Source organism: Corvus hawaiiensis, unplaced genomic scaffold (genome assembly GCF_020740725.1).
Source record: "Corvus hawaiiensis isolate bCorHaw1 unplaced genomic scaffold, bCorHaw1.pri.cur scaffold_32_ctg1, whole genome shotgun sequence".
In the NCBI taxonomy this organism is placed as follows: Eukaryota; Metazoa; Chordata; class Aves; order Passeriformes; family Corvidae; genus Corvus; species Corvus hawaiiensis.
In genome coordinates, this window is record NW_025963366.1 from 376,941 (window position 1) to 390,772 (window position 13,832).

Genomic DNA, 13,832 nt, shown 5'->3' on the forward strand with positions numbered 1-13,832 from the left:
CTCTAGAAGTCACCGGGCCTCTGGTGTCCATAAAAACCTCCAAAACACCAAGATTCAGTTCAAAAGAAGCCTCCTGCGAGTTCCCCCTCTCTGGTCCCTCTACTTTGAGCTTCTGGGGGCTCCCTCGTGTCCCTGCTGCTGGGGGTCCTGAATGTATTGGGTTTCCCCCACCTGCTTGGTCCCCACCCACCCCAGGCTGCCTGGCGTCCCTGGAATTCCAAGGCTCCCCCCACTTTGGTCTCCAAACTTGGAGATCCTTTGTGTCCCTCTTCTCTGGCATCCCCTCACTTAGGAATGCTGGGGGGCTTTGGGAGTCCTGGGGTCCCTTCTCCCCTTATTCTCGGCTTCAGGGTGCCAGGGCTCCAAGGCATCCCCCCTTTCCCACTTGAGGGTCCTGGCAATCCTTGAGGTCCCCCCTCTCTGAGGTCCCCACTTCAGGGTGCAGGCAATCACAGGGTTCACCCTCTCCACATTCCCTCTCCTCCAGATTGCTGGGGTTCCCCCAGTCCCGATATTGTTCCTCTCTGCTCTCCTCCCTCTGCAGGTCCCAAGGTGCCCCTGCTCTGGCTCTTCTGGGGGGTCCCACAACCCCCTGGCTCTGGGCTGAAAGCAGCAGTGCCTGACCCAGGAAGGCCAACTCTCACTGTGGGGTCGGGACCTGGCATCCCCCCGCCCACCTTGGGGGCTCTGCTGGCAGCAGCTTCCAGGACTGCCAGAAAAACCCTTCCTGGGGACACCCCAGCATCCCCCAGAGGATCTTTTTGCCTCAGCTTTGGAGTCCTGCAAGCTCCAAACAGCCCCTCCCAAAAAACACTGTGCTGCTTTTAAGGGAAACTGGCAGGAGAAATGAACCCGCCTCAACCACCTCAAGAGAGATTTCCGGTCAGGCTCACAATTCATTAAAGAGATTACAATAAACACAGCAATCAAGAGAAAACGGGTTTTAAGCCACAAAGACTGAGTACAACCTGGCACCGTGCTGGTCAGAGTGGTGCTGGAGATCCTACCACGTGGTGGTCACAGTCTTGTCAAAAGTGCTGGTCCTGTGGAAGTTCTGCTCCTCCTCTGGATCCCTTGAGCAGCAGTGGTTTCCTAGTTCCCCCAAGCCAGGTTTTATATGCTCAGGTTCAGGTGGAAATGCTCAGTACCTCCCCCAGGTCAGGGAGGTTCACAATGGAATGATGTCATTCTCTGAGTCACAGGATATTTTGAGAGTCCTTGATTGTCTAAGTCCTTGCAGCTGCCCATTCTGCTGGTGGATAATGACCAATTAGCAGAGAAGTCCCCTCAGGCTGGGTGTGACTGCTGGTTGTTGTGGGTTTGTTTTTCTTTTCAGGAATTTTGTCCCATCTGAAAGGAAGAGGCAGTGAGGGCAGGGGGTTGCCCAGGAGACAATTAGGGGCAATTAGGAAACAAAAGAAATGGCCACGCCTCCTCACATACCATGGTGATGGCTCAGCCAGAGAAACCAGAGTTTGGAAGTGGTGGCTGGGGAGTGAGCTCTCTGGCTGGGGGGTTGGTTCTCAGCAATGGCAGAGATCCCATGAGAGGTTGGGGGCAAACCGAGACTTTGCTGATGTGTGGGGTCTGGGCTCTGCCCCCTTTGCTCGGCAATCGGAGGCACAGCGGTCACCTGTGGTGCTCGCAGTGGGTGCCTGTCCTTACCAAGATGGGGCTGCACTGTGCCTTGCTCTTGGGCTCTGCCCCCTTGTTTTACTGCTTCTCCTGGCTGCCAACACCAACTGCTGCTCAATCAGATCTGCTGCCTTCACCACTTCTGCCAGCTGCCGGTGAGTGACGCTGAGGTCCAGTGCTGCCTGATCGGACCTGCCTGCCTTTGCTGTTTGCTGCCCGCTGCCGGGGTTGGTGCTGAGACACATTGCTGTCCCGTGAGGCTGCAAAAGGAGAGCTGTCCCCTGTGCCCTCTTGCCCCAGCTGCCACTGCCAGCTGGAGAGGCTGCTGCGTGGAGTTACAGAGGAAGCTGCCGCTGCTGCATCGCGTGAGCAAGAATGCTGAGAAGCGTGGAAGAAAGCTGATTACACAGGATCTGAAAACAGGAAAGGCGTCCTGTTTGTCAGGCTGCAAGCCTTCAGAAAAGAATGACAAACTGTCAAGACAACAGATTTATTAGGGGACTGTGACTGGTTTTTGAGCGAGCAGCTAAAACAGTTTCTCACACTCAAAAGTATGAACGCTCTCTAACTTTACAATAAACCCAATTCACTTACACCTACCTTGTGTCTCTCGCATCCATACATCACAATACCCAACCCGTCATCCTTCATGCTCAAGTACAAGATGGCATCACAGGTACCTGCAGGTAAGTGCAGCCATTCCTTGAGGGTTGATCAAACTTTTAGGTCAAGGGCCTTGAGGAACCCTGCTTTCAGTTCTGAATGGTCAGCCAGGTAGGTCACTTGAGGGATGGTATATGTTTTTGGGCTATCCATTTTTTGATTCCTAGAGTTTGAAGAGGGACTTTACCAATTCACTGTAACCAGAATGTGAGTTTTGTAGATAGGATGCATTTTGCTACACCAATCCAAGGGTCAATCTGCAGGCCCAGATCTTTTTCAGAGTCACCGGGGCCGGTCATGTTCAGGACTGTGCCGGTGATGGTCCAAGCAGTGCAGTTGTTGATGCTAGAAGAGTCCTTTGTTTGCTTGATGGAAAAGCTGTGGCACTCTTCCCCTTGTGTTTTGAGACCGGGGAGATTGCAGAAGGTCTCTAATATCTTGATGTTCTGCTTCATGTTTTCCCAGGAATCGCTCAATAAGACCAGAACGTCTGCAAATGCCATCGCTGTGACGCTGTTCATTCCCCAGTGGTACCCTCTGCCACTCTCTTCCAGCTTGCAAAAGGCAACATTGGGTTGCCCTGTTTGACTCACACCTGGATCTGGATGTGGTCTCTCTGTGTTTTCTTTGTGGTGATATATGTACGGATGTTCTCATACATATTGCTCACCAAGCTGATGACATGAGGCTCCACTTCCCTTTGCTGCAGACCATGTAGGATGTGCTGGTGGCTGACGGTGTCAAAAGCCTTAGTGATGTCCACAAATACAACCCCCAGCGGTTTGTGATATTTTTTGGCAGACCGAATTACTGTTTGCAGGAGTTTCACATTTTCAGAGCATCCTGCCATTCTGATAAAGCCTCTTTGCCTTGGGTTGAGGGAGCATGCTTTAGTCGACCTTGCTGTTAATATTCTGGAGAACAGTCTTAACAGGATGGAGCCAATCATGATGGGTCTCCAGTTATTAATGTCTTGGAAATGTTCTGGTTTGGTTGACTTTGGTGTTAATACAGTCCTGCATCCCCTCACCATGTCTGAGATTTTACCTGATGTTAATCAAAGGTTGAATATCTCCATGGTCTGGGAAAACTCAGGGTCTGTCTTCTTGAGGTCCTTTAGGGTAATCCTGTCTGGACCAGGAGCTCAGCTTTTGCTCATCTCCTGCACACTCTTCTCAGTTTCTTTGGCTGTAATTAAGTCCCTGGAAGCGCTATTGTCAGCTTTCCCATTGAATTTGCAAGTTCCCAAGGCTCTTAAACTTTCCAGGTGTTTCCCATCTGTCTTTAAATGCCACACAAATTTCACTGGGTAGAATTTTGCAGGACAGGCATTCAATGTCATGCAGAGTAATCTTGGCTGATTTCCCCCAATCTAGATGGAATAGGTGCTGGAAGTGCACCTCTCCTGATTGCTCTCTTAGTCAGCCACTTCTGGCAAGGTCTTCAGGAGTTTTCTTCCTGGGTCCCTGCTTTGTTCTTGGGCTGCTGTTCTTATCTTGGGCTGATGTTCTTATCTGGCTTATCATATTGATGCATCTGAAGCAGCCCTGGGCTGACTCATTGACCAGTGATGTCATCTGCTGGCCATTAAGTACCTGCTTGAATGCCCATGGGAAGGAGTTGAGTTTCCCAGCTGAAAGACTTTGACTGAAAGTTCTCTGATAATGGGCCCGCAGCTGCCCCTCCCTCTGCTGGTTGATGTTCCCAGCTGTTCCTCCTCATTATCTGGCCAATGACTCATCCCAGCTGCTGTTCCCATGCCCACAGCTGGTTCCCTGGGCAGCAATCTCCTCTTATCACTCATCTGCTTCCCTGTCTTGGACAGAATGTGTTTGGCAATGAGTTTACTGAGGGTTTTGTTTCCCCAAAACTGAGCCTTCAACCTTATCAGCAGATGCTCTTCCTCCTTAGACCAACACCTTTTGTGGGCGAAACATGGATTTAAAAGAAACATAAAGAGTTTAGTTATAGGCTAGCTGTGTTGCAGTTAGTTAGAAGAGGAAGGAATTTGGGCCCAGCTAGAGTTAATTAAAATGGTTAAGAGAGCTGGACCTGAAACAGTTTTCAAGATGTTAGGAATTGCTTATGGAATAATTGCTGATCTGTCATTTGTATGTTTGCTTAGCTGTGCTTAGAATGAGGAACAGAAATATTGATAAGTTGGTCTGGGGAACAAGGGCAATTACCAGTTTCCTCCCTCTGTGGGAACCTATTCAAAAGTCACGCAAGAGGAAATGTAGAGGTCACTAAAGTAATTAGGATTGTTAAAGTCCAGAAAGGCAAAAAGGTCAAAATGAGGAAGATGAGCTTACTTCATCTCTTTTAGGACCACTCACCCAATTCAAGACCACCGACTCAATTCAGAACACACGCTACACATGCTTAATGACATTTAAGCTCATTTCCATACAAAGTGGAGAACGGGAGGTGTTAATATTATGAATATGCACTTGTATTTTGGATAGTCATAATTTCTGTAAATAAAAAGCTTTCTGTTTGCTTGTATCGGGGCCCTGTGTCTTGGGGAGCTATCCCACGCAGTGCCTGGCACCAAATAAAACATACACTTGCTAACTCTAAACTGTTAGAGAGTTTTTGTCCGTCTCAGTTGGATATGGATATTAGATCGATATTCATATTTTGGTAAATCAGGGCTCCTAAGGCAGAGGTCTCCTTCCGGTGGGAAGCAAGGATCTTTGCCTGATTCCCTGAGAAGAGGGCGTGCCCATCCTTTGTGCTGTCCCAGGCTGATTTTTGCTTTGAACTCAAGTCCACATACCTCACAGATCTACTCCCCACTTGGAGCCGTTTTGACCATTGCCCTGCATTTGGGAAAATGACAAGAAATACTGTGAAAATTACTCTTTTCTCTCTCACACTTACTCCATCGAAAATGTCAAATCCTCCTTTTCCCGTGGGCTCTTTCAGGTGTTCAATCAAGCCCAGCACATGGTCCGCCTGGGTTCCACACCAAGGATATGGTGGATTGCTGTCAGGGAATAGTCAGCGTTGGAATGTCCTCTGGAGTCCGATTCACGCTGTTCCCTGGTGTGGGTGGGGATGTTGCTGGCAGGTTTTTCTCCAGCTCAGGAGGCAATGTTTCCAATGTTCCTTCCCTCTCCTTGCTGCTTTTTCCCCCGTTGTTTAGTACAAAAAAGTCTCGGGAGACAGCTGTCTTCTTCCACACTTGGTTGAGGTTTAAGATGTTCTTACACCTCCCATAGCCTGGGAAAACCCTCCCAAACCATAGGAAAACGAACACACAGTGTCAAACACACCCAATGTGTAAAACTCCAGTGTCAGCAGTTCAAATGCATTTTCTGCCAAGTTAGGGAGGCCAGATGGTAAATTTAGAGAGCACAAGTAGGCCCTGTTTTTACACAAGGAATCTAGATTAAAAGTTTTAGATGCCAGGTCCACCCAATCAAAATGGGAAGTTTGGGTGCCGGTCAATGCCTGGTACAGGCGTATCGATGGACACATTTTAGGGATCCGGATAGTTAAAGTGTCCAAAATTTTAGGAGAGGAGGAATAAGATCGGCAGTAGACCCCTCAATAAATTACCAAATCTTGCCAGGCACAAATCCATGGGCCAGAATTCGGGTAAAAAGCTGCACGGTCCTTACATAAAATTTGTTTAACAGTTTAGCAGGAGATTGTTGACTGGAGATTCCAATGATACCATGCCGGGGCAGAAGTCGGCTTCGTTACACTTCAAAGGGCATACAGTGGTACCATGAGGAGGAGCGACCTTTGCAGCAGTGCCCACTTCGTAACAGGTATCTCCTCAGAAGATGGTAGTTACGCTGGCCGCTTACTCGCGCTTCATTGAATTTCTTCACTTTGACATTCAGAGCACTGGGCAGAAATCACATGGCGTCAACACCCGCCTCAGGCCTTCGCGATGCTTTGTTTTAATTAAACAGTCGGATTCCCCTCGTCCGCACCAGTTCTAAGCTGGCTGCTTGGCGCCGGCCGAGGCGGGGCGCCGGCCTGGGGACCCCATCCGGGGACCCTCCCCTGCGCGATTGGACCAGGTGGGGAAAACCATGTCCTGTCCCCCTCCAGTGGCATGAGGAGATGATGATCATCCCTGGAGGAATTGCCTGATCCCCTGTGAGCCCTGGGCCTTTTTCCTCAAATGCTCAATAAACCTCTTCAGCAAATTTACACTCCGTGTCCATGTGACTGCATCCGTGTGTGCTTTCCTAAGGAAATTCCCCCAAATCTCCAAGAAGGTAATCCCCGAGGTGTTGTCCTGTCCCCGTGACCATCTGCACATCCCGTCACTGTCTCACTGTCACCTCCACACATCTCTGAGCCTGCTGGCACCTCCCAGGTTTGCTCTGAACTCCTCCCTCCTGCTCCCCACCACCAGGAATGACCATGGGAGCTCAGACTAGGAGCACCCAGGCTAGGGATGGATAAGGGGCACCTGGCAGAGGCGGGAGGAATCCCCCATTTCAGGGGGGTTGTGGGGTGCAAGGGGGGCAGCTGAGTCCCCTCCCAGATCCAGGGCTACAAACCGGGGACAAGATGCCTCAAGTGCCTCAGCTGAATCGTTTCCCTCAGCCCTTGGCCCGGCAAGTCTCTGGCTGCAGCACAACCTCTGCAGGAGACTTTCCAATGGGAAGACAAAAGGAAGGAATTGGTCCTTCCCTCTCCCTCAGCCTTCCTCCTTGTGCTGATCTTCTTGTCATCCCTTAGCAAAACCAACCAAAAGTCATCTGCAGTGAGGTGTTTCCGAGGGTCCGTTCCCAAACAGGGCCACAGGAGGGTTTTCTGCCAGGGCAGAAGTGGGATTTGGTCAGAATGTTTAAAACATGATGTACTAGTTTGAAAACAAACCAGTGGGAGACACCAAGTCAGAATAACAATTTAATGGAAATTAAAGAAAAGGGAGAAAAAAGTAAAAGAAAACACTGTCAAACTGACAGAGTCAAGGTACAACCTGACACCCTGTTAGGCACGGTGGTGGTAGCAGTCTGGTAGAAATGGTGGCTGCAGTCCTCTGAAGCAGTGATCCTGTAGTAAAACAGTCTGCTCTTCCTCAGAAAGTCCAGTGGTGGCTGTGTAGCTCCTGTCCTCTGGAAATCCAGTGGGAAGCCGGTGTCTCTGGTGTTCAGCCTCAGCTTATATCCAGGATGGGATGCTTGGTTCCTCCCTCTGGGTGGAGCATCTCACAATGGGGTAATGAGTCATGAGGCAAAGTGTTGATTAGGCTCATTAACAGAAGATAGTCCGGAGGGAGTTATCTCTGAGTCAGGCGGCAGGACAATGATGGGCAATTAACAACAGAAAGATAGCCTGGGGGGAGGAGGCAAGGAAACACTGCCCCACCTGATTTCAACAGCTGATGGGGATGGTAATAGAATACACTGCAACCCAGGACATTTTCCACCCCTTATTCTATTACCATCTACATTATCCCAAATCAATACCTTCTTAAACTCTAAAACACACACACACACATATATATATATATATATATATATATACACAGTGAAACCTACACACCGTTCTCACCTAAGATTAGGTCTCCTTGTGGTACACAACGGGTTTCCCCATCTTTCTGCATTACCCACCAAGTGCAACCAGGTCCTTGAGCAAAGACAATCCCACGGATGGGTTTGCCTTTGCCTGAGGTGGGACTAATCCAAACAGTCTTTCCTAAAATACCTCTCAGGTGTACCACAGGGACTCTATCTCCATCCACTGTGTGCAAGGGTTCAGACTCGGCGGGACCAGCTCGATTGATGGACCCTCGGGTATTGACCATCCAGGTGGCCTTTGCTAAGTTCACTTCCCAATTTTTGAAGGTCCCCCCACCAAGTGCCTTTAGGGTAGTTTTAAGTAGTCCATTGCAGCGTTCAACTTTTCCAGCAGCTGGTGCATGATAAGGAATATGATATATCCATTCGATACCGTGTTCTCTGGCCCAGGTGTTGATGAGGCTGTTCTTAAAATGAGTCCCGTTGTCTGATTCGATCCTATCAGGGGTGCCATGTCTCCACAGGACTTGCTTTTCCAGGCCCAAGATGGTGTTCCGGGCTGTAGCATGAGGCACAGGGTAGGTCTCCAGCCATCCAGTGGTTGCTTCAACCATGGTCAACACGTAGTGCTTGCCTTGGCGGGTTTGGGGAAGGGTGATGTAGTCAACTTGCCAGGCTTCACCATACCTGTACTTTGACCATCGTCCACCATACCACAGAGGCTTCACCCGCTTGGCCTGTTTGATTGCAGCTCAGGTCTCACAACTGTGGATGACCTGTGAGATGCTGTCCATGGAAAGGTCCACCCCTCGGTCACGGGCCCATCGGTATGTTGCATCTCTCCCCTGATGACCAGAGGCATCATGGGCCCAACGAGCTAGGAATAATTCTCCCTTGTGCTGCCAGTCCAGATCCACCTGTGATACTTTCACCTTGGCAGCTCGGTCCACCTGCTCGTTGTTGCGATGCTCTTCATTAGCCCGACTCTTGGGTACGTGCGCATCCACGTGTCGAACCTTCACGGTCAGCTTCTCTACTCGGGCGGCGATGTCCTGCCAAATCTCAGCGGCCCAGATGGGTTTCCCTCTGCGCTGCCAGTTGGCCTTTCTCCAGCGATCCAGCCATCCCCACAGAGCATTAGCTACCATCCATGAGTCGGTGTAGAGATAGAGCCTCGGCCACTTCTCTCGTTCAGCAATATCCAAAGCCAGCTGGATGGCTTTAAGCTCTGCAACCTGACTCGATCCACCTTGTCCCTCGGTAGCTTGTGCAACTCGTCGTGTGGGGCTCCATACTGCAGCTTTCCACTTTTGATTAGCGCCTACAATTCGGCAGGAACCATCAGTGAAGAGGGCATAACGTCTTTCAGTCTCCGGTAGCTCATTATATGGTGGGGCTTCCTCAGCACGAGTCACTTGCTCTTCCTCTTCTTCAGAGGATAATCCAAAAGTCTCACCTTCAGGCCAGTTTGTTATAATTTCTAGAATCCCAGGGCAATTCGGGTTTCCAATACGGGCACGCTGTGTGATGAGGGCGATCCACTTGCTCCATGTGGTGTCAGTGGCATGATGCGTGGAAGGAACCTTTCCCTTGAATATCCAACCCAGCACCGGTAGTCGGGGTGCCAGAAGCAACTGTGCTTCAGTGCCGATTACCTCTGAGGCAGCTTGGACTCCTTCATAGGCTGCCAAGATTTCCTTCTCTGTGGGAGTGTAGTTGGCTTCAGACCCTCTGTAGCTTCGGCTCCAGAATCCCAGTGGTCAGCCACGAGTCTCACCAGGCACCTTCTGCCAGAGGCTCCAGGACAGACCATGGCTCCCGGCTGCAGAGTAGAGCACATTCTTCACCTCTGGTCCTGTCCTGACTGGGCCAAGGGCTACCGCATGAGCGATTTCCTGCTTGATCTGGGCAAAGGCTTGCTGCTGTTCGGGGCCCCAGTGGAAATCATTCTTCTTGCGGGTAACCAGGTAGAGAGGGCTCACGATCTGGCTGTACTCGGGAATGTGCATCCTCCAGAAACCTATGGCGCCTAGGAAAGCTTGTGTTTCCTTCTTGCTGGTCGGTGGAGACATCGCAGTGATCTTATTGATGACCTCGGTGGGAATCTGACGTCGTCCATCTTGCCACTTTACTCCCAGGAACTGGATCTCTTGGGCAGGTCCCTTGACTTTGCTCCTTTTGATGGCAAAGCCAGCTTCCAGGAGAATCTGGATGATTTTCTCTCCTTTCTCAAACACTTCCTTTGCTGTGTTTCCCCACACGATGATGTCATCGATGTATTGCAGATGTTCTGGAGCCTCACCCTTTTCCAATGCAGTCTGGATCAGTCCGTGGCAAATGGTGGGACTGTGCTTCCACCCCTGGGGCAGTCGGTTCCAGGTGTATTGCACACCCTTCCAGGTAAAAGCAAACTGGGGCCTGCATTCTGCTGCCAAAGGAATGGAGAAGAAGGCATTGGCAATGTCAATAGTGGCGTACCACTTCGCTGCTTTGGACTCCAGCTCGTACTGAAGTTCCAACATGTCCGGCACAGCGGCGCTCAATGGTGGCGTGACCTCATTCAGGCCACGGTAGTCCACCGTCAGCCTCCATTCTCCACTGGACTTACGCACTGGCCATATAGGGCTGTTGAAAGGTGAATGGGCCTTGCTGACCACCCCTTGGCTCTCCAGTTTGCGAATCATCTCATGGATGGGAACCACAGAGTCTCTGTCGGTGCGGTATTGCCGGCGGTGCACTGTTGCTGTGGCGATTGGCACCTGTTGTTCTGCAACTCTTAGCAGTCCCACGGCAGAGGGGTCATCTGAGAGGCCAGGCAATGTACTCAGTTGTCTGATATCTTCTGTCTCCACAGCAGCTATCCCAAAAGCCCAACGATGTCCTTTTGGGTCCTTGAAATATCCATTTCTGAGATAGTCTATGCCGAGAATGCACGGGGCCTCCGGGCCAGTCACGATGGGGTGTTTCTGCTACTCGTTCCCAGTTAAACTCACTTCAGCTTCCAGTACAGTCAGCTGCTGGGATCCTCCTGTCACCCCAGAAATAGAAATGGGTTCTGCTCCCACATACCTTGATGGCATCAGAGTACATTGAGCACCGGTGTCAACCAAAGCCGTGTATCTTTGTGGGTCAGATGTGCCAGGCCATCGGACCCACACAGTCCAAAAGACCCGATTCTCCCTTTCCTCTACCTGGCTAGAGGCAGGGCCCCTCTATTCCTGGTCATGTTGCATGTTGCTCTCTTCCGGTGAATACGTTCCTGAGGTCCCTTCAAGAGGATCGGTCATATTATCATTCCGGTACCGTCTGGAGTTCTGTGTGCGAGAGACCGGAGCAATGTTGACTCTAGATGCGCTTCTTGTGGTAGTTGTCCCTCTTTTTAGTTCACGTACCCGAGCTGCTAAGGAGGAGGTGGGTTTTCCATCCCACTTACTCATGTCTTCTCCATGTTCCTGAAGGAAAAACCAGAGGTTACCTCGTGGGGTGTATCCTCTCTCCCTGGTTGGGGGTCGCCGGCTCCTAATGGCAGAGACTCTTGTTGGTTCTGGTGGGATGTGGTAAATCTCTTCCTTAAGTTCCTTTTTCAGTTTCTGATGGCCTTCTTCAATCAAGCTCCGGACTTGCTCAGCCGAAAGACTTGTTTCCACGGATGAGACATGGGTGCGAAACGGGGCTGTGACGGTGTCCTCGTAAATCCTCAGTTTGTTCACCAAGACGCCCACCCTGTCCTCGCCTTCCCTCCATTGCAGCGTTGCCAGGTAACGGGAGTATATCTCTGGTCCAAGGCGTGCGAACCTCAACCACATCTGTGACGTGCACTGGACACCATCTGGGCTCTTAGGAAATCTCTCATCTTCTGAGAAAATGATCTCCAGCACAGCCAATTCCCTCAGGCACCGGATACCTTGTTCCATTGTGCTCCATTTTCCTTGGTGCACCTGGAGGTCTTCTTTACAAAGGTACCTGTCCCTTACACTTGTAAGCAGTCGCCGCCAGAGGCTGAGGGTTTCTTGGGTTCTCCCGATCCCCTGGTCAATGACCACATCCCGGGACAGAGATCCCAGTTGCCTGGCCTCACTTCCGTCCAGAATGGTGTCATTGGTTGCAGTGTCCCAGATGCGGAGCAGCCAGGTCAGGATAGACTCGTTCGTCTGGCGGGTGAATTCCCTCCGCAGGTCTCGCAGCTCACCCAGGGATAGCGACCGAGTGATGATCTCTGGCTCTGCCTCTTCTGCTGGGTGCGAAGGTCCTGCTGCATCCTCGTCAGTCACTATGCGGACTGATTTGCTTTTTGATTTCTTCTTCTGCACGGGGGCAACTGCAATCGGTTTAGGCTGTTCTGGTTCAGTGATGGTTTGCATGGGGACGCTGAAAGTGCTTTTGGTTCCTTTCTCCTCTGAGTCAGTCTGCGTAGACATGGACGCTGTTGTTTTACATTTGGTTCCTTTCTCCTCTGTGACAGTCTGTGTAGAGATGGACACTGTTGCTTTTTGTTTGGTTCCTTTCTCCTCTGTGTCAGTCTGCGTAGAGATGGATGCGGTTGCTTTGCTCTTGGTTCCTTTCTCCTCTGTGACGGTCTGCGTAGAAATGGATGCGGTTGCTTTGCTCTTGGTTCCTTTCTCCTCTGTGACGGTCTGCGTAGAAATGGATGCGGTTGCTTTGCTTTTGGCTCCTTTCTCCTCTGTGACGGTCTGCGTAGAAATGGATGCGGTTGCTTTGCTTTTGGCTCCTTTCTGTGTGACAGTCTGTGTAGACATGGTATTTGCTGCTTTGCTCCTTTTTACCTCCTCCTCAAGCAGACGTTGCACCACACTAAGTAGTGTTTTGTTTCTAAGCATGGTGTACACAATGCAGGCCATAGAGAAAAAAGAGAAGAGAACTGACAAGAAGATTATACCATCCTTAACATCCAGAGGGAACTCAATTTTTTCAAAAACTGCTGTGCCTGGCCTGAAAGGCTGGAAGAAACCACTCTCTACTCCTCCCACCAGGGGCTGGCTGTGATTGTTGAAGAGGTCCCAGACATAGGAGCCCAGACTAGGACAGCCAAACAAAATTGAGTATATATTCCGAATGGTATTCATCGCCTCACAGGTTATTATGCTATAGACATAATAAACCAATAAAGCAATTCTCATACCATTCCCTGGTTTTAACAGGAGTAATACAACAGGCAGGTAGTTCCCCATGTGAGGAAAAATATAGAGAGCAAGATACAGTACCCATGCAGACCAGCTGAGCACCATGGTGAATAGATTTCTGTTTATACAAAATTGTAATTCTGAGCTTTTCTCAGAGCAAGCCCCACATTGGGCGCCAAATTATGTACTAGTTTGAAAACAAACCAGTGGGAGACACCAAGTCAGAATAACAATTTAATGGAAATTAAAGAAAAGGGGAAAAAAGGTAAAAGAAAACACTGTCAAACTGACAGAGTCAAGGTACAACCTGACACCCTGTTAGGCACGGTGGTGGTAGCAGTCTGGTAGAATGGTGGCTGCAGTCCTCTGAAGCAGTGATCCTGTAGTAAAACAGTCTGCTCTTCCTCAGAAAGTCCAGTGGTGGCTGTGTAGCTCCTGTCCTCTGGAAATCCAGTGGGAAGCCGGTGTCTCTGGTGTTCAGCCTCAGCTTATATCCAGGATGGGATGCTTGGTTCCTCCCTCTGGGTGGAGCATCTCACAATGGGGTAATGAGTCATGAGGCAAAGTGTTGATTAGGCTCATTAACAGAAGATAGTCCGGAGGGAGTTATCTCTGAGTCAGGCGGCAGGACAATGATGGGCAATTAACAACAGAAAGATAGCCTGGGGGGAGGAGGCAAGGAAACACTGCCCCACCTGATTTCAACAGCTGATGGGGATGGTAATAGAATACACTGCAACCCAGGACACATGACCATTTCTAAATGCTGGAAATCCAGAGGCTACAAAAAGGAAGTCTGCAGTTGGAATGGTCCATTATCCTCCTGCTTCCCGCTGCTCAGCTGGCCAAGCCCAACTCCAGAGGAGCAGATCATGGAAAGCAGAGCTGCAGGGAGTGTTGG

The 13,832-nt window shown here is 50.3% G+C and overlaps 1 protein-coding gene across 1 annotated transcript in view; it reads right to left on the reverse strand.

Moving 5' to 3' along the window:
* Positions 1–13,832, reverse strand: part of LOC125320969 (zinc finger protein 208-like) — a 430,705-nt gene that overhangs the window by 66,068 nt on the left and 350,805 nt on the right. The window lies entirely within an intron of this gene.